This window comes from Copidosoma floridanum, unplaced genomic scaffold, assembly GCF_036245765.1.
Source record: "Copidosoma floridanum isolate Cflo_tuat_1 unplaced genomic scaffold, Cflo_Japanese_pri ptg000027l, whole genome shotgun sequence".
In the NCBI taxonomy this organism is placed as follows: Eukaryota; Metazoa; Arthropoda; class Insecta; order Hymenoptera; family Encyrtidae; genus Copidosoma; species Copidosoma floridanum.
Window position 1 is genome coordinate 6,142,042 of NW_028321904.1, and position 26,723 is coordinate 6,168,764.

Here is a 26,723-nt window from a genome sequence, read left to right on the forward strand (position 1 = left end):
TGCCATTCTAAAGAGGTGCTATTACCAACCTCCCATCATAGCCTATATAAGCACTCTATATCAAATCTTTATTTGAATTATATCTTTATTCTACGGCTTATTTCTAGACTAGCAGTCCCTCTGTTTCAGCTTCAGCCAAGACTCACTTAATTAAACACCAGAGAGTGTTGACTGTAATGTGAAACGTTTTTAGTTAAAAATTTTACATCTACACTTCTCAAAACAAAAATCTTCTTTTAAGAAACATATGAGTTTGGAATCTATACACATTATTCAGTTATTTAATAAACGAAAAAATTTCGTATAATCTAAAAAAAGGGTATTTTTTAAAGTTCTAAAGATTCAAAGCTTACAAAAGATATATAGTTTTAATAGTTTTTTCTTTCATCTCAAAACTTTATCACTAAAGCAACAAAGTCCTGAAGCCTAATGTCTTTAATTTTTATTGCCTGCTGTGATCCCTAAGGGCTCTCTTTTGTTATCTTTGTTAAGTCCTTATGTAATAGTTAGCAAAGCAGTTCGACGTCCGATGGCCCTAAAAAGAAACAGTGAGCTTTTTAGGTAAACTATTCCTTAATAGAAGTTTTCAGCAAACATGACTGCCTCTTCACCTCAGGGTAATCTTCTCTAGCCTCTTATTGTTGCACAAGACTAGTCAGGAGAAAAACTACAACAGTTAAAGCGTTGAAGCTAATTGTAAGACATTTTTCCAACATCTTCTGGTATTACGCCAAGAACGTTAGTGTCTAAAGCACTTTTTTTGTAGACTCAGATGTTTGGGTGATCTCAGGTAAGGAAATAGGTTTGCTGTGCTTACCTGTTGAAAACTAACCCGTTTGCTCAAGTTTCTTTCTTATTCATAGGTATAAGGTTTTCCCAGTGCAGACCTCAGAGAAATTTGGTGATTCCTGCTAGAATTCTCAGAGATGAGAGAGTAATATAGGGTCGTCGGTCGCTGGGACTCTCAGCCTTGTGATAAAAAACTCCACTCCTGACGTCTTCCAGTGAATGACTGACTTCATTTAATAGTGGCTGGCTTCATATTCTCTTAGAGTCGACGAATTATTGCTCAAATTGGTGAATGATTAAGCACTGGCTGTGGGTAGCTTCACTTTTACGCTTGGAGTCTCTGTGTACGAAGACCATACTGGAGAGAGGTATAGCACTGACCAAAGAATATCTTATCCTTAGGTCGTTCCTTAGACAATCAACGGCTCTATGTAAGCCAGAATAGTGGGCCTGGAGAGAATTCTTTCTCTGTGGGTATACCGTTAGGACGAACATTAAGAAGGAGGCTGCCCAAACTCCTTGGGGTTGTACTTTTCCTGGCATGCTGTTGTAACTAAATTTGCTCTGATAGCACCAGATCGTTCAAAAGAATGGCCATGAAACCCTAAATTGCCAGAGTATATTGTGCTCTGGCTATACGCCTCCTCGTACGACGCCAGAGACTTTTGCACTCAGAAAGTCTTTTCATTGGCGGTACTCGTCAATCTTGGTAGTTTAGCATGGAGTTCGACGTAAGTGGCTAGTCCATTAGAGAACAGTGTTGACGGCAACAGATATACCCAGCAATACGACTTCTAGCTATATACTTCATACGCTGCCGACGATCGACTGTGGTGTTTCGGTACTTTCGTTGGGGATTCAATAACTAGGCTTACTCAGTTCTATTGCAGGGAGCTCTGACTTATCTTTCACGCCACCTAGTAAATCCTACTAAACGTAAGTGAAAAGCTAGTATGTTTTTACAAAACTTTAAGCTGGCTTATGACTACTGTTACTAACTTTTTTAATATGAAAATTATGCTACAGTTTTTTAGGAAGTGTCAAGAATCTGGATGCAAAACTTCAGCAAGATCGATTGAGTAGTTTTTATGGTTAGCGGTTACAACGGTTTTAGTGACTTTGCTTTTTTAATAAGTAGTACGTGTGATTTTATAGCTGGCCAGCGTTGAAAGTAAAAAATTGTAACACAATGTAGTCAACTTTCTCTACTACTGACAACTGTTCAATACATTTTTTTAAATAACAAATTGTCATGATGTTGTTAACTCATAGCACTTAAAATAAAGGATTTACTTAAACACCTTATAATTCAATATATACTTCTGTCCTTAAGTTGAGGTGGCTCCAGTGTCCTCAACGTTAAAATTATAAATAACCCAACCTAGGTTAATAAAATTAAATTATATTCTTTGAATTCCCATCTTTCTATTCGTATAAAAAAAAATGAAGGTTGACGATGAAAGTTGTAAGAAATCATGCTTACAAAATCGTAGTTTTAAGACGAGTTAGATAGGAAATGCAAGCTTACGCGATATACAACCTACTGCTGCACTTATATAAATAACCCGTACGGTGTAAAAAACATACTATCTTGTATATATTATTACGCAGTTTTCGATGACATGAGAAAAGTGTCTTGTTATCAAACAAAATCTTTAAATAATTGGAGACTAAGTATACAGTTGCGAGTGCAAGTCAGCTCTCAACTGTCTGCATTCTGCAGAGTACATATATATAGGTATAACTACTCTTGAACTTAGGAGCGTATCGTAACAGTTCATCAACTAGGGCACCATAAAACTTTTTTATTTTTTTATATTGACTCACTAAAGTAATAGATAAAATGTAGAATATGGCTAACAACAGTCTCTACGATAATTTTATACCATATTTTAAAGAAAATAATGATTAATTTTAGTCTCCCCATTTTGATATGGCACTAGGTGCTGGAGCCACCTTAAATCAATATATAAAACGATAGAATTTGCTTATGATGTTGTCAGACATTAAATTTGAAAAAATTGTATATACCTTCAAAAAACTTATATTTTTTTTTCTAAAGTAGCTTCTACAGTTTAAAATTTTAAAAATTATTATCTTAAAAAGTTAAAAAATTGCTTAAGGCAAGACTACAATCACAGTCTTCATCAGACTCATTCAAAAGTAACATTACTTATTTTTTAGCACTTTCTTGATCGGCTCATTATAGACGTATTTAAATTTTATAATTTAATATTCTTCTTGATTTCTCTTATCTTCTCACTTATTGTCAAATGTTTCACCTTAAAATCCATTTATAATAATTCTGTATTATACTAATATGTGTACTAGTAGAACTTTACCCCCCTGCACGCTGCGTGAGCCTACTTCCAACTACTCTAACTGAAACAAGAAGTTGTAAAATTTGTGTAGGAAATGAAAGCTTATGTAAAATTGGAGACTAAAATTTTAAAAACTAACAATTTCATCACTAAAGTAAATTTTTCATTGTATCTCACTGATACGTCTGCACTACACCACAGCACTGAAGCGCAAATGCAAAGAAAAAAAAATTTTCCAATTTTTTTTTTCTATTCCACACTTAACTTAAATAAAAATGAAGCATTTCTCAAAAACAGAACCAGAAATTTTCTGCACACTACTAAAGTACCCTATCTACTCTGCTACGAACGACCCCTATTATAGGTTAACCTTTTTTTCTTGCCCTAGTGAAATTAGTAACTTATCTTTAATTTTGATATTCATTAAGTGTCAACTTACTCAGTCGGTCTAATTATAAATTATATTATTTAAGAAACTATTTATTTGATGAAAAATGTTTTTTACACCATTAAAAAGTCCTTCCTAAAACTTAGAAATTAATTTTTTTAATGTTATTGAATCTTTTAACGTAAGAGTGTCGTAAATTTATTATGTATGATTAATTAATGGTAGGACTACATTAACTTCCTTATTACTCGAATTCCAATACTATAAATCTTTAAGCAACAGAATACAATGATAAGACTAGTATATTGAACTATTTTACAAAAATTTTTTTTTTTAAACACATACAAAGTTATGATATTGACACTGAACTTTGTAAAAAAAATTAAACTTATTTTTAATGTTTAATTAATGGTTGCAAAAAAACTTTTATAACAGAAAAAATTTTATTATAGTATAAGAATATGTCAAATGCTGTATTATTATTAAATAATCAGATGATTGCTGAAATACCTTCTAAGAAAATGTAAAAAATCATATCAACATGCGTATATTAGAAGTGTAATCGAAAGTACGTGTATTTTTTGAAAAATTCCTGTCCAAAAAATATTTTTTAATCGAGTACGACAAAATAAATCAGCATGTCTTCATAATCAATGCAGATAGGATAAAATTAGCAATCAGTTAGAGGTGAATTAGATAATAATGTATACTTTTTTTAGAACAAAGTTCTTTATGTCGCGTTACTCGGGGGGCTGGAATTTTAAAACCGACAGATTTTTTTTTTTTTAAACGAAAGTGGTTTACCCAGAGTCTCTTCCTCCCAAGTTTCCCCCCTTACCCTGTCCCCCTCACCTTCTGTTCTCTATACACTTCCCCTCTCCCCACTATATATGTATATCTTTTTTTTTATATTATAGTGGACTGACTACTATGGGTATGTACACTGTCTTTATTCATTCAACATTTTACATTGTCTTTTTAACATGTCACTTTTACATCGTGTCATTATACATTTCTCTTGTTTTTGCTCGTCATTACATTTTTGTTCTTTTATTTATTCGCATATCATATTTTTTTTTTATCTCCCCGGTCACGCAGGACCGGTTATTGAGAGCTCGTCACAATTCATTATTTTTCAATCGCTTTATTATTTTTTTTTTCATTTTAAAAACTAAATCTTAATCCTAAGTCGGTTTAATGAATCCGATACCCGGCAAGAACCATCAGAAAAAATCTGAGTACCCCAACCGGGAATCGAAACCACGACCCCTTGAGCTGTGTTGTTTCGGCGGCTAGCATGCTAACCTCTGAGCCAACGACGAGCTCTATATGTATATCTGCCAACCGTGCCGTGTTACTCTTCTGCACACCTTTGCCCACCATTCTCCCTCACGCTCCCAAGCAATTTATTTTTAAACAAATTTCAATTTTATTTTCATTTCTCTTTGAATTTTTTTCTTTTACAATTCCAAAAAAAAAAAAAAAAAAAAAAAAAAACATTTTCCAATAAAGAGATTTGAACCCTAGACCTCCTGCATATGAGCTCAGTACCTTACCCACTCTGCTACGAGTGCTGCTGGCTATAGAAACTCGTTATCGTGTGGTTCGTAACTATAATATTCCATTTCTATATGCATTCACTGTTAATACATTCAATTCATGATAAATTATGTATTTATTTTCTAAATAATACACCTAAAAAAAAAAATTTAACTACTCACGATGGTTGAACTAAAAAAATAATTTACTACTCACGATGGTTCAACTTCGTAAGAACGTTGTGCATGAATACAGTACTCACGAAGTTCAACCATCGTGAGTAGTAAACTATTTTTTTTTTTTTTTATTCGTTTTTCAAGTTTTTGTTTTAGTAAACAACATGAATGCAGTGCTAACGGTTACATAGCTTCGTTCTTCCTGTTGGTCTGGCGGCCCCCCTTGTTACCTGAGAAATTGTGTCTATACTCATCTCATGTTTAAAAAACTTTGTTCTTACCGTGGGTCCCATGACTCATTTTTACCCCCTGGTTTGTTGTTTTAATTTCCGTAATCATTTTTTCATTTGTTTTTTTTGTTGAATGTTCTTTATTTTGCAACGTTTTGTTTACTGTTGCGTCAACCTCACTAGGTTATGACGTATTTAAGTATGCGATTCTTACAACCACCTGTGATTACAGAAAAATGACAGACAACTATAATGAACTAGCTTTTACCTTATTATTCGCAAGTCTGAAAGTTTCACAAAGACATCACATAGACACAAGTATAAGACATTTACATATGTTGATTGTTAGAACTCTTATGTCGATGATAATTTATAATTTTTTCTATGTGTATATGGTCTGCCTACTTCACAACCTACTCTCGTTATGTTTGAAAATCGCCACTCTATAAAGAATCACCTTGGACAGTGTCAGTAGTGCTATGGGGCCGACCCCAATACTGTGATAATTTTTTTCTTGTGATATTGTTTCTTAGATAGTAGTATAGCTCAACTAATTCGATTACGTGCAGAATTTCTTTTTAGGTTTATTTTATGACCAGAAAAGTTGTTAAGTAAGCATTCAGTAGACGTAGATTTTTTAAACCAATTAAATTAAAGGCTGATTAGGTAGGATTTGCCAGGAGACGTGTTTAGCCAGAGCACGATTCGCTCTAAAATTTGAGGGTTTTATAGATTTTTCTTTAACGGTCCTAGGGCTACCAGAGAAGATTTGGCTCTAACAGCAAGCCAGGCTTAAAAACCCTAAGGAGTTTGGTCAGCCACAATGGCCTACTTTGCAGTGATCATTTAAATAGCATCACCCACAGAAAAGGTATTCTCCAGGCCCACTTTCCTAACTGACGATAAGTGGTTGGTTATCTAAAGAACGGCACTAAGATAAACTATTGCTAATGATAAAAAATAATAATAAGGAATTGCTGGAACTTTTACCACTGGCTCTTTAAAGGGCTATTGTGTGTATTTACGTTCTGTACTCAACCATCGATCTCATTCCTTTTTTTAAGGGCCACCTAAAGTTAAACTACCTTGTCAACAATTTTAATAAACCTTTTACATTTTCACTTTCATTTCAGGCAATAATTCGTTGACTTAACGACAATATAAGGTCGGCAACTATTAAATCAAGTCAGTCATTTACTGACAGACATCACGAGCAAAGTTGTTCATCACAAGACTGGGAATCCCCATGACCGATGACCCTGTATTACTCCCTCGACTTTGACCATTCTACCAGAAGTCATTCATTCTTTCCAAGGTTTGTGCTGGAAGGATCTATTGGCTACATAAAAATAATAATAAGCGTTGAAAAATGGGACACTTTCTAACAAACAAAGATAGTAAACTAATTTTCCTACCATAGATAACCAAAATAACAGAGTCTGCAAAAAAATGCTGTAGACACGGTTATGCAATATTTTTTTTCATATTTTCTCTTTTTTTAAAAATTATTAGTCTGTTATTAAAAAATGTTTACATACTGTATAAGTTTTACGAAATAATCATGTTTTTTTAATTACATTCAACTTTTTAATGGCATTTGATAGTTTTACAGTATTTTCGAAATTATTCTTACAAAATATAAATTTTACTCATTTTCAAGGTCAATAGCTGAGTTAACAACTGTATGGCTTCTTGCAAAAAATAAATAATTTTATTGTCCTCAAGCTTTTTTCATCAGAACCACGTATCTAGCCCTTATATAATAACTTATTTGACTTAATATCTCTGTTTTTTCACCTTTTATACAATAAATTTAAATCAATGCTCTTTCACTTTTTTTATGACTGTAGTTATAAAGTTATTTCAGGCTTTGGACTTATGCACGATTTAAAAATTTATCTAACATTATTATTTGATTAATAAAATTTAATGATCAGGTAAAGCCACTTAATTTTTCACGAAAATTTTATTTTTCATTCAAGCTTAATAAATATGTTTAACATGTACAGTATTCGTTCTATTACATGGCAAGAAACCGTTTACTTGAAATGTTCTTTAAATGTAAGAGGTTTTTTTAAGCTCTTAGTACACTTCTGGTAAGAATAAATTGTACACAGATTGTGTTTTCTACGAGGACCGTAAAATATATGTTTAGTGACTAATGTTGATATCTCCTCATTACCTGATAAAATCTTAGCAGAAAAAAGTGTGTTCATTTGTCAAGGCATATAATTTTCTTTAAAAGGACGGACAATCATTAAAACGTGTGCATGAGGTAGTTTACATTTCTTAATTTCAATTGTATAAACATATTTTAACATTTTACTTATAAGATAATTTTTGTTTTATCTCCAATCAATGGTTACTTTAAATTACATAATCTAACAATTATATTTAAAATATCATTTGGTGTCGTATTTTTAGAAATTTTAGATAATTTTTTTTCAACTGTTTTTTTTATGATAACATGTAACTGTTACAAATAATTATATTCTAACACATTTTATTATTAAAGCTACAACACCCTTATAGTTCATCTGCATATATCTTGGACTACAAAAAGATTTAGATGTCAGTGATAAAGAGATTTTTAATTTTTTTTTGCTTACGACTTTTTAGAAATCTTACATGCTCTGTTAGTAACTGCGTCTTGTAACCCATAATGGAATTGATTTCAAAAACATCTTGGATAATATCGCCGATGATCTAAACAAACGTATATAATTATGATATAAAAATGCATCTAAATTTGTCAAGTTTCTTTCCCTCTCATATCAAAATAAAGTCGTATTCTCATAATCTTATCTGTAAGATACTTTTTGTTTATAACATAAAAATATGGTAAGCTTCCCATTTTTTTTTTTTTTTTTCATTATAATTTTTGTCATTGTCTTAATATGATTTTTAAATGATTACAGTTCTTTAACATTTAGGATTTTTATATGTGTAGTTTTTACCAATTCTAGGGAAAAAAATTTAAGTGCACCAAAACCTTTATACTTATGTTTGAATTTCAATAAAATTTATATTAATTAAATAATAATTTTATCTTTCATTATATAAGTAAGTAGATCTGTAACTTTTCCTAAGTATAAAAGGCCTTTTTTTGTGTCTTAAGTAAAACGAAAAAATATGTTAAAATGTGTAACAAGTATCAAATATTAACGAATTTATAAGGTCAGTAGATGCTGGTGGGGTAACTTTAAGAAGAATCGTTAAAGTAAGAATAAAAAAAACAACATTCACACACACTTACAATGATATACATTGAGAGTTATGTAAGATTTAATAACAATGGTGTGATTGAATGTGGAGGGGGGGAAGTGGGGGCTCAGAAAAATTAAGCCTGGGGTGATAAAGGGTATGTAAAAGGTACTGAGGGGCTGTGTGGATTGAAGGGGTTGTAAGGGATTTGATCAAAAAGTAAGCTAAGTAGGAGAAAATAAGAAAATCTCACCTTGTTGTAGAAGGGCATTAAGGGACAACAAAAATATGTGGAAGGTCACAAGGAATTTATAGAGGGTTTCGTTGAGTTTTATGTGGTCTGTTTCGAATGCCTTAAGAAGAACTATAGAATATAGGTATGTCTGCATGTGTCCATACATATATGCAGACATATATATATAAGGAAAATGTACTTCGTACATTTGGACTACATGCGTCATGAGATTAGTAAGCTAGATCCCTCAGTTAATTATTTATCTTAAGACAATTAAAACCTAGTAAACGTGGCAAGTACGTATTAGGCAGTATGAGTGATCAAGCAACATAAAACCCAACAAATGAACGTGTAAGTTATTTGTAAAAGTAATTAAAAGAGATACACCGTGAATAATATGAATAATAACATTAAATGTTGCTTCTCTGTTATTAAGGGGTAACATTTGTATTTATATTAGTGATTAAGTATATGTTAAATGAAATACTAAAAACTTTGTTAACTAATAAGAAACACTTTTTGTATTTTTAACATCTTAGAAGCAACATAATATCACAACATTATCGTTGTTAATCACAGTAAAAAATCTGCAATTTGGATTTCAAGTGCTAGTGACCGCTGACTATACATTGAATGGTTTATCTGTTACCACAATAACTTTACCAGATGAGCAACTGTTTGAAATTCCATACAGCTTACTTAACGTACATAGCCACGAGGCACTCATGAAAATTTTAGCATATGCTAAAATAAAGAAAATATGCAAAGAAAAAGAACAAGTAGAAAAGGTTTGAATTTTTCTAGGAGAAGAATTGCGAAGAATTCATTTTTCGATGAAAGAAATTATTTAAAGTTTGCTGAAAAATGTGTACAAAAGATAAATATAACCAACGTTACCCCTACTATAACTAACTTAAGGCAATTGTCTTACTAAGTATTAGGAAACCTATTAGAAAGAAAGAAGAAAAATCCGAAAAAGATAACCTGGAAACACATAGAATTTACAATTCATCAATTCGAAAAGCAAAATTCGTATGCTGCTTAGTCAATAACTTTCTTTGAAAAATAATGTAAATGACTTTAAATCAATAAAAATAAAAAAAAATTTTTAATTTCAAGATCAATTATAAACAAGAGTACCATAGATTTGTACACTTGTTAATTGCGTAAGTGTTCAGTCAAATGAGAATAAAAAATCAAAAAGATAGTTTTTGTTATATATATGCTAGTAATAGCAGGGCTCTTATGTGAGATGCCTTGCAGTTTAAATATAAAATAGGTTTTTCACTTGAATAAATTAAAAAAAAACTTTTACCACTAGCATATAAAACCATAAGCAGTAGAATACTTATAGACCTTTTAGCTACAGGCCTGCCAAATTATTTATCTAACAGAATGATGAAGAAAAATTAAAAAAAAAAAAAAAAAGCCTTTTCAATGTAGTGGAAAAGTTTAGGCATCTAGTAAGAAAAAATTTTAAAACAAATAAAACTTAGTCGAACACCAAAAATAAAGTTGAGAAGAAACTTTATAAGATACGTTGTAGTAAGAAAAAAGGAACGCGATACCACCCAAAATCTAAGTTGTAGTTCGAAGACCAAGACTACAAAGGTAGTAATACTAAGCAAGGGAATATACTATTATTACACGTAGAATTAAGCATTGACAATCCAAAAAACTAATAGTTTTACTGTTGATTGAACCTAAAGTAAAATTAAGTGATACTTTAGAAGTCAATGTTACATGCAACTAAGGATCAAATGAATTTAAATTGAGTTGATTCTAAATTAATAGAGTTAAAACGTTATGAAAACCAAAAAAAAGCAAAACGTCAGAATAGTTAATAGTGTAGTTACAACTGATAACCTACTAAAAATAAAAGCAAAAATATTTAAAGTAGAAGATTAATCAAATGTATTATTAATAAATAATGATGTGTTTGTAAAAAATTATCTAAATAATAATGAATCTATGATACATGATATAATACACAACTAAAAAAATGTATTTGTAAAACATACGTACAATTTAGATATGCTAAGGGATCATGAGGCCAGGAGTGACATTATCATAGAGGAATAGTGTAGAAAACCTTATGGATGCAAAATTTAAGAGAAAGAACAGATAGAGCGACAAATTGTAGAACAAGTAAGAAAAAGTCTCATTTGTAATATGATCCTTTTTCTTTCTCAGTAACATAAGAATACCAAAAAGATACAAATACGAAATCGAAATTATGCATTGCAAATGAAATTTCAAACATCTTTAAAAATCAGATATAAGCTCTGCGTTTTGGTCCAAATCCCTTGAAGAGAAGACAGAAAAACCATAGGTTTTATTAGACTAACTTAAATAAATCACTTTTATTGGACTTGTTTACTATTTGCATTTAAAGCAACACTATTAATTTATCAAAGAATCCTAAGTAACAAAATGAGAAAATACATCTTATTAAAATGCACAGTAAACTATATAGGTAAGATAAAAATATATTTAAAATCATTTGAAAAACATATTAATCATCTGTCATTATTTTTAGAAGCCAAAATAATTCAAGAAATTTGATTGAATCTTCCTAATTGGACGTTGCCATTGGACTCCGTAAAATACCTAGAACACATAATAAAATATGATTTGACTGTAACAATTAAAGATATCTTAATTTCTATAAAATGTCATAAATTCACACAATGAATATGTACCAAAAATGTCTATTACCTTAGAACCATCTTATAATTTACTTAGAAAACATCAAGAATCTTTTTATCCAAAGGATGGTCAGAAAGCATTTGAGTACATAAAAAATATTCTTTTTACAAAGTTAGTCTTAGCTATATTTATCCCAGACAAACTTGTATACATACAGACGCAAGTTTCTAAAGCATAGGTGCCAGATTAAGACAACCATGATTATATAAAAGTGGAAACTGAGAGCCCAGTAGTATAATCTTTTTAAATAAAAGTAATCATAAAAAGTAATAAAGAAATCTACTAATGATTAGTAGCAATGGAAAAAGTTATAGAATACTAAGAACGATGGCTTATAGGCATATATTTAACAGTTTACTTAGACCATGAGCCATTAGAAAAATTAAATATAGAAGCTAGAACAAAAGAAGAACTGTGGGACCTCATATATTTTTTATCACAGCTAGATTTTAATTTTAAATACTACTCCAATACATATTGTCTTTGAGCAGTTGAGCTAAGTAGGAATAATGTATTAGACTCTTAGGAAGACAAAAATAAAAAATTAAAGACCAATGATTCAATAAGATTAGATAATATAATAAAACATTTAAAAAAAGATATTATCAAAAAAAAAAAAATGAACCGATTCATGAAACAACTTGTTTCCAAAAAAAAAAAAAAAAAAAAAGTAAAGTAAAAACCATGTAATCAGACAAATAAAGTAAAAATCCATTCGTAAAGGTACACAAAATATTTTGTTATATTAGCACAAGCTAAATGCAAAATATAGTATTGCCTCATTGTACGGTAGTTAATTTATTAGAAAATACGAAAAAAATTTGCAGAAACTGTGAGGTATAAACGAACAGTTAATTAAGGTGACAAGATAAAATTGGCCTAATTTAATGGCTTGGTCCGACAAGCATACCACGTTTATAGTCTATATACTTTATGGGTTGAATAAGCGGTTAATAGTCTAAATAAAAAAAGATTTTTATCTTTTAGTAGATCACTTAATAAGATTTGTACGAAAACTAACATCGAACACACAAAGTATTGACGACTTGATAAGACTCGCAACAAAGTGCTGGAAAACCACGAGATGAAAAATCTATGAACATATTACTACCCAGGCATAATCTCTAAAGAATTCTAAAATTGTTTAAAAAAAAATCACTACTAATAGTCCTTATAGGAATAAATACACTCTTTCCAAGCAGCTGATATAAAAGACCTAATTAAATTCGAATTAATAAAATAAGATGTGAAATAAACAGAGCAAAAATAAAAATGCATAGCCAACAGTAGTATATATGTAAATAAATGTTATTAAACCAATCACACAGTCACAAAATTTAGACCAAAATATTCATTTTAATAGTAAAAATACCTTAATATTACCCAAAGACCTTACAAAAAGTAACAGAAATATCAATCATTGAGAGAACGGTTGGAAAACAGCCGTCAATAACAGTATGAAATATCATTAATACAACAAGGTATCGGATGAAAAAAATAGAAGATAACGTAACTTTAATACTGGTAATTTAATACATAATAATAACAGCAATTGACAACATTAAAAAAACTAGATAAAATAAGACTGGATCGGATAAGCCATTAAAAAAGATTTCAAACTTAATGTAGAAGATCAACAGAGCCTAAGAAATTAAAATCGTCATTGTTCAATGTCTTGAAGCTTACACCATCTTCACCGTAACATCTTATACTATTTAAGTAATTAATAATGTAGTATATTTCAGGCATACCAAATTATTGTACCAAAAATTTACTCAAGGGGAAGATATAAAAAAAAAAATCCTTAATTTGCTTAGAACTTCGCACATTATTAGATCGGTAAGCTAGATCCAGTGAGAACTGTTAACATTGAGACAATTAAAACTTAATATGTGTAGTAAATACAAATCAAAGAGTATTAGTTGTCATGCTGTACTAAACACGATGAATTAACACATAAATTATTTGTTAAAGTTAATAAAAACGACACACTGTAAATAATAACGTTGAATAAAGTGTCTTTGTTATTGACAAATTTAATTGATTACTACATTTCGTGATCTACTGTATGTAAAATAAAATAAAATAAAAGATCTTTGTTACTAACAAAGAAATACTTTGTGCATCGTTTTAATTCAAGGAACCACGTGATACATATATCTTTCTATATTATGCAGTTGTTTTTAGGAGATTTAGCCTCTAACCCTCCTTCATCCTTCTCCACCCCTCACTCATCCTTCTCAAATTACTTTGTTTATCGTTTGTTTTCTTACTAGTTTAATAAGTCATTACATTCCCCTCTACCCCCTTATCCCTCTCCATCCCCCTCTATCCCCCATGCATTCCCTAAACATCTTTCACCTTTACCCCTGAATCCATAGATAAAACATCTCTTAGCAGTTTAAGGGTATGGTTGCATTTTTTTGTGTTGTTGATTTAATTGTGCCATTCAATTCGAGCGTAGTACACTATACATTCTTAAGAAGACTGAACATTGTATGACAGTATATAATATATGTTTTCAAGAAGTCTAGAAATTGTATGACAGTAACATTTTTTAGAGTAATATCCTGTACTAATAAAGAAAAATTAGTAAATTAATTTCAAAAAACTTGTACACCATGAGTTTACAAATTGTAATTTTTCATGTTTTTTTCAATTTTCTTACCTAGAAAATTGTTTTTCACATTTTGTACAAATTTGTTAAGTTTTATATTTACTTTGAATTTTTATATGTCTATTAAAATGTGTTGATCTTTGAAATTTTTTATTACAATGTATGCATATGAGTAATTTTTCTACATTATGTTCCTTTTCATGACTGTCAAAATTTTGTTTCAAAGTAAAAACAATTTTACAAAAATAACAAACGTATAACAATTTCCAGTGTGTCTTCTTAAAATCTATAAATTTTTCACGGCCTATAATTTTGTTTTGCATACATTGCAGATGGGGAAATCTTTCAAACTAAAACGAAATTTTTTATTACAAGTAGTTAAATAATTGTTTAAGATTAATGATGTATTTTCACCTTAACTGCATTGTGTAACCCAATATATATATATATATATATATATATATATATATATATATATATATCTTCCTATATTATATAGTTGCAAGAGTTAGAGCGAGGTTTTTCTCCCTCCCGCTCCCCCCACCTGCCCCCCCCCGCTGCCCCCCAGCTCCCCCCAAGAAGGTAGTTATTCTTTCATTTTCTTGCATTTTTCAAGTAATCCTACTTTTTTGATAGCTCGCCCCCGCTCCCCCCCAATACCCCTCAGCCCCCTTCTCAGCTCCCTCCTAGCTCCTCCCCATTTCCCCATGTATAATGTAAATAAATTAGTAAAGCCTTGTATATTAACTGTTACAAGTGGTCTAATTTTCACATATAACTTTATTTGACCATAACAACAAATTTTGTAACAATTATCTTACAATTTTGACAAATATTTTTTTTAACGTTTTTTTCATGACTTTTCAAATGTCTCTGTAAGTAATGATTTCTTTTTAAATTTTTTTCGCATTTAATACTCTTAAAATTTTTTTCAATGTGTTGGCATTCCTTTGTGTGACGAAAATAGTTTTTCTTGTTTAATATTATAATGCTACACAGATCACATACAAAAAGTTTTTTTTGTAAATTTTTTCGTGCGATAATAGACACTCTTGATTTAAAAATTTTGAGTGACATTTATCACACTGATAAAATTTTGCATTCATGATGGTGTAAATCTGGGTACTAGACGGTACTGAAATTTGCTTTTTTAATGAAAGATAGAATTTGCAAGAGAGTATAAAAATAGTAATGAACTATAAAATAGTTTTTTTGTTAGTATAAAATTTCATTCCAAACAATATTTTTAATTTTAAATTTGTTTTCTGATTCAATTGGGATAAAAATTTCTTTTGGTTTCAACATCTAGACAGTGCAACATATAATTGCCCATTAGAAAATAATGGTTTTCTAAAGTACAACCCTTAGGCATCAAAACTTTGACCTTATGATTTACTGATAGCCATAGGAAGAGTTAAGGTAAATAGAAATCGTTTTCTGTACAATATAAATGGAAATTAAGAAGAATTGTTTGTATTAAGTGTTATAATTAGACTAAGGACTTTATTTTCTTTTTTTCTACCTGAGATTATTCCAGCTTTGATGTTGTATTTAAATAATTTTGTAACTCATAATCTTGTACCATTGCAAAGTCCTTCAGATATGTTTCAGTTTCGTATTAACATAACAATTGCGTTGATTTATAAATCTAATTCGTGTGAAAAAAGACTTTCTTCACCACTATTTAAATACTTTGTAGAGAAATTAGTCTAAATATTATCGTCTAATTTGTCTACTCCTTTGTGAATTGCTTTATCAATACTATAGTACGGTACTAATACTTATACCATATTATTTTAAATTTCTTTGTTCAAAAAGTGAGTGTATTTATTGTGAGATGTTAACATAGCTTTACTTATAAAAGAATTATCATCATTATTAAAAATTTAAACACATATATCATTTGTTTCCAATGTCTGAGAAATTATAAAAGTTTTAATTATGCCTTCTCCTATATCCAGTAGCAATGAAGACAATTTTTTATTAACTAAACGTATATTATTTTTTAAATAAAAAATATAAAATAAAGGCAAAAAATTAAAAAATTTTATGGTTTCTTGAACAATAGTAATTTTGCTTCTGTTTCTTACTACTGAGAGAATTTGACGAAAGTCTCCACCTAAAATTATCATTTTATTTTCAAAAGGTTTATTACCACTAGATAAATCTTTTAAAGTCCTATCAACGATTTACATCGCTTTTTTCGGTACCATAGAAGCTTCATCCCAAATAATAACTTCTACATTACGTAATTCTTGTTTATCTGGCTCAAACTGAAAAAATGCTCTTTCTACAGTGCTTAATCCTAAAGGAAGTCTGAAAGTTCTATAAGTGGTCATTCTCTTTGGAAGCAGAATAGAAGCAATACTTGTCCAAGCCTTTAAAAAATTTTTTTTTACAATTGATATAAAATAATGAATTAATCTTTTGTATAAAAAAGTTTTCTCAGGTCCACCAGGACCATCGATGAAAAAAATTTTTTTTTTTAATTTTATTATTTCTTGAAAAATTCAACATTGATCATGATTAAGTTGTAAAAACATTTCATGGAATTTATCTTTACAAAATATTCTTTCATCATTGTCAGTATCAATATTTTTTCCCATCGTTTCTGTTGGTTTTGGTAAACCGAAATCTTTACAAGACATATTTTTGGAATAAAAAATTTCGTTTGAATGTAAAAGAGCTTTATTTTGATTATCTTTACAATCTTCAACGAAAAATTTTTTGTATTTGTTCCAAGTAATATTACCAAAATAATTTTCAGACATAATAAACCATGCAAAAAATTTTCGTAGTTGAAAAGGCAGCATAACGTTACATGCTTCTTTAAAAATTATATTGTTTTGAAAATCGTGTTCTACTAATCCCATAGAAATAGCTGTTATTAGTAAGGGAAAAAAAAAGTGATTGTTAAAAATTCATGTAATTAATTATGATCAATATACATTTATTATATATATAAATTTTAAGTAACAATTAATATAATTCAGGTATTTTTCCATACTTCGTTAATCTAATTTGCAATCACGGGGGTTGGTGCGCAGAGTTCGCAGGGGGCATATATAGTTATGAGAGCTTAGAAATATCTATTGACACATACAGGATATACAGCTTACTTAAAAAAGGGAGCCACTAGAAGAAATAATAAAGCTCACCAACAAAAATTTAAGGGCACATCTCTCTGTCTATGTAAATTTTACCACTTTTATTTGAAATTAGCAGCTTGCTCTTCATATTTCCTGAAAAACAGACCAGTAATCATACCCCAGCGTAAAAAATTCATTTCCGAGTATTTTCGAAAAATGCCATAGTCTTTCGAATTCTGTAAAATATACTTTAACATATTTTTTTTAATTTAACAGTTAATTTTATCATTTTTTAAGGCTTAAAAAAATATTAATACATACCTCATTTAAAAAAATTACACTTATAACACAATAAAAGGGGGGGGTTGGCACGTGGAGCGTGCAGGGGGGCGGAGCCCCACTAGTGTATATATATTTATATATGTTTGTGTGTGTGTGTGTGTGTGTGTATAAATATAAAATATATGTAATAATTTTTTAATTAATAATATCTCTGAAATTTTTTTTTCCCCGTGTTGATTCCATTTGCTAGGAAATACATAAAAAAAAATCTTCGTACATATCAAAAACAGATATAAAGATGAAGAACAGATAATTATTTATTCATTTTTTTATTCTTTATTTTTCAAAATGAAATTTATGAAATTTTCTAATTTACGAATTACTGATAACAACATAAAATACGAAATGTTTGTGGATAGATAAGAATTTTTTTAATTACAGTATTTTGGACCAAACAATATTGAATTTCTTTAATAATATGACAAAAAGGGATAAAAAGTCATGAAACAATTCCATTACCATTAGATATAAGTAATATTGAAAATTTGTTTAACATACAAAACTGATGAAAAAAATTACGACAATTAAATGTCATTATTATAGACAAAGCTTTAATGGTTCTTAGAAAGGCTTTGGAAATACTGAGTAAAACTGTTAAAGATTTATGTTATAATAATTTTACATTCAGTGGAAAACGATACATTTAAGGAGGCAATTTTAGACAAATACTTTCAGTGATAAAACATGCGTGTAAGACTTCTATAATTTAATTATAAAGTTATTGTATGATAAGTAAAACTATAAATTACTTATTTATATGAAAACACTTCAAAATTTTGAAATTAAAAAACAATATACGGTACACAGATGAACAACTTTCATTATTGTTACTGGACATTAGAAACAGAACCTTTAAATCTTTAGAAATTTCTCAGGGATCAAAAACTAATAACGTTTGTAACAAAATGTATGGGGATAGTAGAAGTAACTGACTAAAAAGAGACATTTTGACACCTCCTAACGAACGCTTGTACATTTTGAATGATCAAATTTTGAGTTTTTTTAAAGGGACAATACATACTTATTACAGTATCAGCTATTTACAATATAAAAGTAGTGATCGCACTAAAATTAATATAAACAAGTTTTCAGAAATAAATTCTGAATTATATACATAATGGATAATTCCTTCATATTTTCAATAAAAAAATGTACGCTATTGTTATGTTCATAAGAAATTTGAGTATTTTCGATAATTTGTGAAATGGCACTAGACTACGTATATTAAAAATATTGAAATATAATTTAAAGGCAGAAATAATAACTTGTCAAAAAAAAAGTCAGAGGGATTTTAAACCCAGAGTCATTTTTAATACCAGTAAAAATATTTTTACTGTAAATTATACACAGAAGACAGTTTCTATCAGTTCTATCTTTTTTTACGAAAGTTTTTAAATGACAAGGTCAAAGTTTAAAAAATTTCGGATGTTGCTACTAAATTAATTTTTGTAATCTTACTTACAAAAAAATTATTGTAGTTTAAATTTTGAACACTGATAAAAGAATATTTTAATTTACATTTTCGTACACTCATGTACATTCTGCTATTACAAAGAAGTCTTTACAATAAAATTTCTATCTCCGAATACTTGAACTCTAAGTCTGTGTTGTATCGACCGTATAATAAAATAAAGTTGTACTAAGCTTTATGTTGTATGTATATTTTAAATTCATTGAAAGATTAGCAGTACCATCAAGAAAAGTAAAAAAAACTTAGTAAAAGAACTGTACAAAAATTAAAAGATAACTTGTTAGTTGTACTTGATTGTATAACAAGTTCATCATTTTGTAGATTAAAATATTGTAATGCTTGGGGGGTCAGTGCAGGAGGGCAGAGCCCTACAAGTATATATATATAACTATAAAAAGTGATTTCTGCGTACGTCACGTGGTTCTGTGATATATATCATAGTCCTGGCGCTAGGAGGGGTTGAGCATGCAATTTCAGGTCCCCTCAAGTACCTAACGTATTTGTATATTTTCGGGGTCGCTGATTTTGAATTTCGAGGGTATCAGGCCCAATTCTGGTCCCATTTTAAGCTAGGGCCCATTTTTAGCCAAAAATCGCTGTTTTTCGACTATTCAAGGCAAAATTTATGGTTTTTGCCTTAAAAAAATTGTTTACATCAATCAAATGTTTTCTTAAATAGTTTTGTTATTTCTTACTTTTTTCCCTGCAAAAAAAACCGTACCAATAGGCCTTCTACTTCATCACGATGCTTTATACATGTAAGCTAACTACTTATTTTTAGAAATAGATTGATTGTTAATTTGTTTATACTTTTTAAAAGTATTTATTCTTTTAAAGTAATACTTATATAAATTATTACTAAGAAGTTTATTTTATTGGTAAAAAAAAACTTTATTCATTGTTGAAAAAGTAAGTAAAAAACGCGAAAAATTTTTTCACACAATTAAAACAAAAAATTTAAGATACTCAGACAACAATTTGTTTCGAAACTTGCATTGAAACTTAGTTGTCTATGTTTTGTGCAGGACACGCTTATATTTATTAGCGCGCTTGGACTTGTCGCGCGCTTGGACTTGTACTTGACTCGTATCAAGTGTTTTTACTTGCCAGTCGCTATGCGAGTGCTGGTAAACCGCAGGCGAATGTTACAGTTATTATAGTTTAAATTCTTTTGTGTAATCACATTACAATTATGTAAACTTAGTTTAAAATGTTTTAAGATGTGTGTATCATTTGCTTAAAAAGTGGAAAACTCACAAGTACTAACAATGGCTGTGAAACGATTCGATGAGCTGCAAGTAAAAGAAAAGACTTGGTATTTGAAAGATTGAAAAATTTAAGAACTGACGATTCATTTGAATATTACGTGACAAGAGAAAATGTTTCGAAATTAACAAGATCACAATCACATACTACTGACGAAAATTCAAGTGAGAGTCATTTATGTATTATTTGCGGTACGTATACTCATGATAAATGTAAAAAAGTATTTCGAATTTGTGAAACGGCTCAAGCTTGAAGGCTTTTTAAAATAACTAGATTTTATTAAGATGAAGTATTTACACGTACCAGTCATGTAGAGCGTGCTTTAGATTTTTTTGCTGCGGATATATACTATCATAAAAATTGTTTAAAAGCCTATGAGAAAAAATACATAAGAGAATCTATAAATAAAGTTAGTAGTGATATTCAAACGTGTAACAATGAGATCTTAATGAAAAATAATACACAGTTATTATTTTCGCATGCAAATAAAGCAATAGCCCATGTGATAAACTCAATAATGACTCGTGTGAATTCCGGTGATATTTTTTCATTGTCAGACATTCGGGATCGAACGAACAAGTTACTTATTCCAGAAATAAAAGTGTGTAATAAAGACGTAAAAAGTTATTTAATTAGAAATTTTAATAAAAACATAGAATTTTCTGTTCCATCAAATCAAAGTAAAAGCACTTTGTTTTACAGCTGTAAAATTTCATTAGATACAGTAGTCGAAAAAATTCAGCCGGAAAATATTATTAAAGAGAAAGCCAACATTATTAAAAATTCATTACAAAAGGTTAATTTTGATCTTGATGATAAATTTTATGACGAAGATACATTGAGAAATTCTTGGGACAATATTATAATTCCCGATGAAATTGTCTTATTTTTAAGTGTTTTGTATAATTTCACAAGAAGTGATTTTTATTTGACAACGAATTCATTTGGTAAAAGCCAAAAAGTGAGAATGTCTGAAAATAAAAAGTTAAAAATGAAGTCGTTATTTCAGATAATATTTTATATTTTTAGAAATGGGACTATGAAAACTCCTTTACCTACAATAAATGGCTTAGCTATACATTCAACATGTAGGAGTAAAACTTTGATCGAAAGTTTGAATCATTTGGGACTGAGTATTTCTTACGATGAAATTTTAAGGTGCAAAACTAGCTTATCATTGTATACTCTAAACTCATGTTCTGCTACAACACCTCTTCCTAGCCATTTTGACAAATCAAAATTTACATCAGGAGCTATGGATAATTTTGATCACAATGAAGACACACAGTCTGGTTTGAACAGTACTCATGACACTGTTTCAGTACTTTTTCAAGAAAATTCTCAAAAACGTTCACAAAAGCCTAAAGTTTCCTCTACAACAATTAATAAATCTAAAGGATCTCTTGACAAAAATTTGGCGTGTCAAACTTTGAAACATTTTATCAAGCCCGCTAAAAAAATTCCAATTTTTTCTGAAAAATCAGTTGATGTATCGATAAATCCAAGCGCATACGAATCAGTAACTAGTACAGATTTTGTTTGGTTTTTAAGTCCTATGAATATATCACAAGCTTCTAATCATGTATCAGATACTCCTGATAATGTAAACGTTCAAGCGATAGCAAATTGGTCAGCTTTTAATTCAATTGTAAGCGATCAACGTCATAGACCAATACAAAAAGTTGGATTTTTACCTATACTGCCATATCCTGTCACAGAGTATTCTACGGTATACACGGCAATGTGTAGTTTTAATGAAATTTTAAGTCAGTTAGATCAAAAATATTTTCCTGTATTCTGTGATGAAGGTGTTTACCACATAGCTCGACATATTCAGCTACTCCGCCCACAAGAGTTTAAAAATCTTACCCTAATGCTTGGAAGTTCTCACATGACAAAAGTTTTATCATCTTGTATAGGCAAATATTTAAAAAATAGCGGAGCAGCTCATATTTTTATAGAAACCGAAGTTTTTGGAGTTAATGTAGTAGAACAAGTATTGAATGGCTCACACTATGCAAGGTCTGTAAAAGAATTTTTCTTACTTGCAGAAGCCCTACAACGATTACAATTAGAAGTTTTTTTAAGTCAATGTAATTTGAATGCGTACGATGATCAGCTAACTACTATAAGTGCTTTGCAGGGAGCTTTTTCTGAAGAGTCTTTTGAGGAATGTAAATTGCTTTTTAAATCATTTAATGAACACTCGAAACAAATCTTAAATGATATCAAAATTTTTGTGGAAAAACGATGTAAGGAGTCACTTACGTTTACATTTTGGAACAATGTATTGATATTAGTTCAGTTGTTGCGGGATATGATTCGAGCTGATCGTTCTGGAAATTGGCTTTTACACGTAAATACAGTACAAAAATTACTTCCAATTTTTAATTTTTTCGATCGCACTAATTACACTCGTTGGGGCTCTCTTTACCTTCAAGACGTTTTAAAATTACCAGAGACTAAGCCAGAATTATATGAAAAATTTTTAAGTGGACAGTTTACAGTTAATAGGTCATCAGTTCCTTTCACATCTGTTGGAGGTGACCAAGGTCTGGAGCAAACAATCGATAAATCTCAAAAAGGTCGTGCAGGAATTGTAGGCTGTACGCAAAAGAAAAAATACATTGCAGGATGGAATCTTAACTACCACGAACTTTTATCGGTATGTTACTTTTATAGAGAAGTGACGAACGTTAAATGCGAGAATCAAAAGTTACAGCTTCATCACGATTTTAGTACAGCGACTACTGAACGCTTGGAACACGAAGTTCATAAAATTATGGGTTTTATGGTTTCTCATGGCAATCCTTTTAAAAACAGCAGTGAACAGCTTAAAAATTTAGTTACTCAAGAATTTATACCGTATGAGTGTAGCGAAGCTCTTTTAAACATTTTTTTTACAAGTTGCGACATTTATTTCGAGTTTTTTAAAGAAAGATTCGTTGAAAAGTCAAAAAGTTTATCTGACACAATTTTCAAAATCGATTTTCCAAATGTTAAAAGTATTATAAAGGTTAAAAACTCAAACAAAAGTCTTTCAATGATCCAACAAAATAAAATGGCTGAGAAAATAATAGAATTAGCAAAAAAGCGAAATTTTAGTTTACGTCTATTATTTACGTTCGAGTTAATACCAAATAATTATTTGTTTACTGAAAGTGGTAGTATGAAAAAAGAAAAAAACAAAAGCGATCTTACAAAGGCATTAGAGGCAAAGGCAGAGATCGAATTTATTGCGAATATCCATGACCTAACAAGTTTTACCTTAGTTGTAGATGTTATGCTTGTATGCCGAACATTACAATGGAAAAATATGAAAACGTTTAAAGATTTTTCAGTTGCTTTTTGCAATTCTATCTCTTCACAATCAAAAAAAGGAGTCTATCGAATTGACTTTATTTTTGACTCGTACTTTGAAAATTCTGTAAAATTTGGAGAGAGATTACTAAGATATAAAAATAAAACGATAGACGTGCATAGTATTAATGAAAATGTACCTATGCCAAAACAAGAAAATTTATTTTGGGGATCCAACAAAAACAAAAAATTATTACAAGACTTTCTCCGGAAATACGTATTAGAGAACAGTACGGAATATTGGCCAGGAATAGAAATAATATGTAGTGCAACAGATGAGAAACCTTGTGAAATCAATATTTCGTACGACCCTAATAAATTACAATCATTACAAAGATATGATGTCGAAGAAGTTGATTTTAAAATTATTTTTCATATATACCAAACATGCACAGATGGAGATCGCAAAATATTAGTTTTATCATCAGATACAGATGTGGTTGTTCTATTGTTATACTATTGGACGAAATTCGAAGGAAAAGGTTTGCAGATAAAAGTATTTTCATTTTCAAAATTTTTCATTTTTTTTTATACACTCTACACGTATAAATACATGTTTATGTTAGGAACTTTGGATTCGTGTGGGTGCCGCTGTGAAAAAAAGATTTTTACCCCTTCATCCTTTGGCTAAAAAAGTCGGATATTAATTGTGCTCCGTACTTCCAGCTTTGCATCATCTCACTGGTGCGGATTATACCAGCAAAGTTGGCACCAAATATGGTGCTTTACAAGCTCACCCTGAAATGTTTCTCACCACTTTTGCTCAAGGTGTTTTATCATTTATGTATTTAAATAATGCATTTAAATTTAAAAACTATTTTGTATTTTAAAATGATTTTAACGTTTTTTTTGTAGGTGTATCTGATTTGGAAATAAATTTATCCGTCTACAAAGCTCAACAATATCTTTTACAAGTTATTAAAAAGAATAATGTATGTACAACGTTTGACGATTTTAGATATTGGATGTATCACTTTGCTAATATAGTTTCTATTCATGAACTCCCACCAACAAGTCAATCGATAAGACTGCATATTTTGAGAGCTCTGTATGTAACATACTCTCAAATTAATTTGTTGCAATCTGATATCAGGAAATTAGATCCTTCTAACTTTGGTTATCTTATTAAAGAAAACGATTTAGTACCAGAAAAAATAAACATATTATACCCATCCATTGAAGACTTACCACCGAAATGTAATTGTAAAAAATGCTCTACAAAACAATGCCCTTGTAGATCAGCTGGAATTTCTTGTATTTCATTTTGTGTATGTAAATCAACAAATAATTGTAAACATATATTTAAGGTAGTTTAACTGTTTACATTTTCTTAAATGAATAAATATATTAAAAGCTTTTAATTTTTTAATATAATTCGACGGCCTAGACGAAGAAAAACTTAATTTAAAAGGTCCTGGTTAAAATAACATTTAAAAATAGTAGTTTAGCTTTTCTTCGCCTGGGTCGTTATCTGAGTAACATAACAACCATATAGCCACACTTATATTGATTTTTATACTTTGCAGCCTAAATATTAATTCGACAAATAATTTATACATATTAAAACTATTTTAAAAAACACTTTATTAATGTAAACATAATATTTTAAAGGAAAAAATTTAAATTTTGCTCTGAATAGTCGAAAAACAGCGATTTTGGGCCGAAAATGGGCCCTAGCTTGAAATGGGATCAGAATTGGGCCTGGTACCCTCGAAATCCAGAATCAGCGACCCTGAAAACATATAAATACGTTAGGTACTTGAGGGGACCTAAAATTGCATGCTCAACCCCTCCTAGCGCCAGGACTAATTAATAATATGATAAATTTACGCAGCGTTCACACAACTCCATTTTTGTCCTTATAATAATCGTTACAAACATGTAAGTGTTCGCATAAGTAACCTCTGCATAAACATACATATAATATATAAATATAGATATATATTTTTATGTAAAGTGACTCATGAGGACTAAACGTGCTTTTAGAATATTTATATACTTTCAACATTGATAAGTTATGAGGATAGTCCGCAAAAGTACGATTTTGTCCTTACAATAACCTTTTTTTACATAATAATATCCGCATAAGTCACCATTAACTAATATATGAATATACGTATAAAAATGCATGTATATATGTACATATAAATAGCTATAGATACACATATTAAGATATATGTATTCGAAATTACTTGAGGAGCGGAAACTGGCGTATAGAGCAGCTTTGTCTAAGTCAAAATCTGTTTAGAGAATAATTTTTTGACAATTATTCATTAGGTTTATAAATTTTCAAAAGTACCTAATTTCTGCGTGTTTCGAATAAAAATTTTAATGGCACTGGCTGCTATGGAGTGCGTTGTCATCGATTGCAGCAACATAGCAACAAACCTGTTGGCCATTAAACAAAGTTAAAAAAAAACCTAGTGGACAAGAGATAGTGCTCAGATGTGATCAAATTAGTAGAAAAGTGTAGCTATAAAGATATTGTAAAGAGGAGAAGGCTTAGTATCAGAAACGTAAAATAAATAAATATCAATACGCAATGGTTACTCACTTTAGCCAGGATATTTTTGTCTAATCATTGTTATTGTAAGCATTACATAAAATAAAATTATTAATAATAAGGAAGATAATGATCATAAACATGATAAAAAATATAATCAGAGTAGTAAAAATAGAATTATTAATAATTACAACAATAATAATATAAATAATAAATACTTCTATAAAAAATAATTACTTGATAAACTTGAGCAGCTGTACTTGGAAGGCGAAACATTGACGGCATTTGTGTGGCTCTTAAGCAGTACTTAAGTAGCAGTACTTAAGAAGCACTACTTTTGTGATACTGAGGTAGCACTTACGAAGCGGTACTTGGGCGGTACTTACGTAGTACTTAAACACCAGCACTTGGGTGATACTTCAGCGGTACTTTAACGGCCCCTGGGTGGTACTTAAATAATATTTTAACGGCCTTTGGGCAATAT

The 26,723-nt window shown here is 29.8% G+C and overlaps 1 protein-coding gene and 1 pseudogene across 1 annotated transcript in view; both read left to right on the forward strand.

Moving 5' to 3' along the window:
- Positions 1-26,723, forward strand: part of mmd (disintegrin and metalloproteinase domain-containing protein mind-meld) — a 2,100,572-nt gene that overhangs the window by 941,343 nt on the left and 1,132,506 nt on the right. The window lies entirely within an intron of this gene.
- Positions 596-25,052, forward strand: LOC149373761 (uncharacterized; annotated as a pseudogene).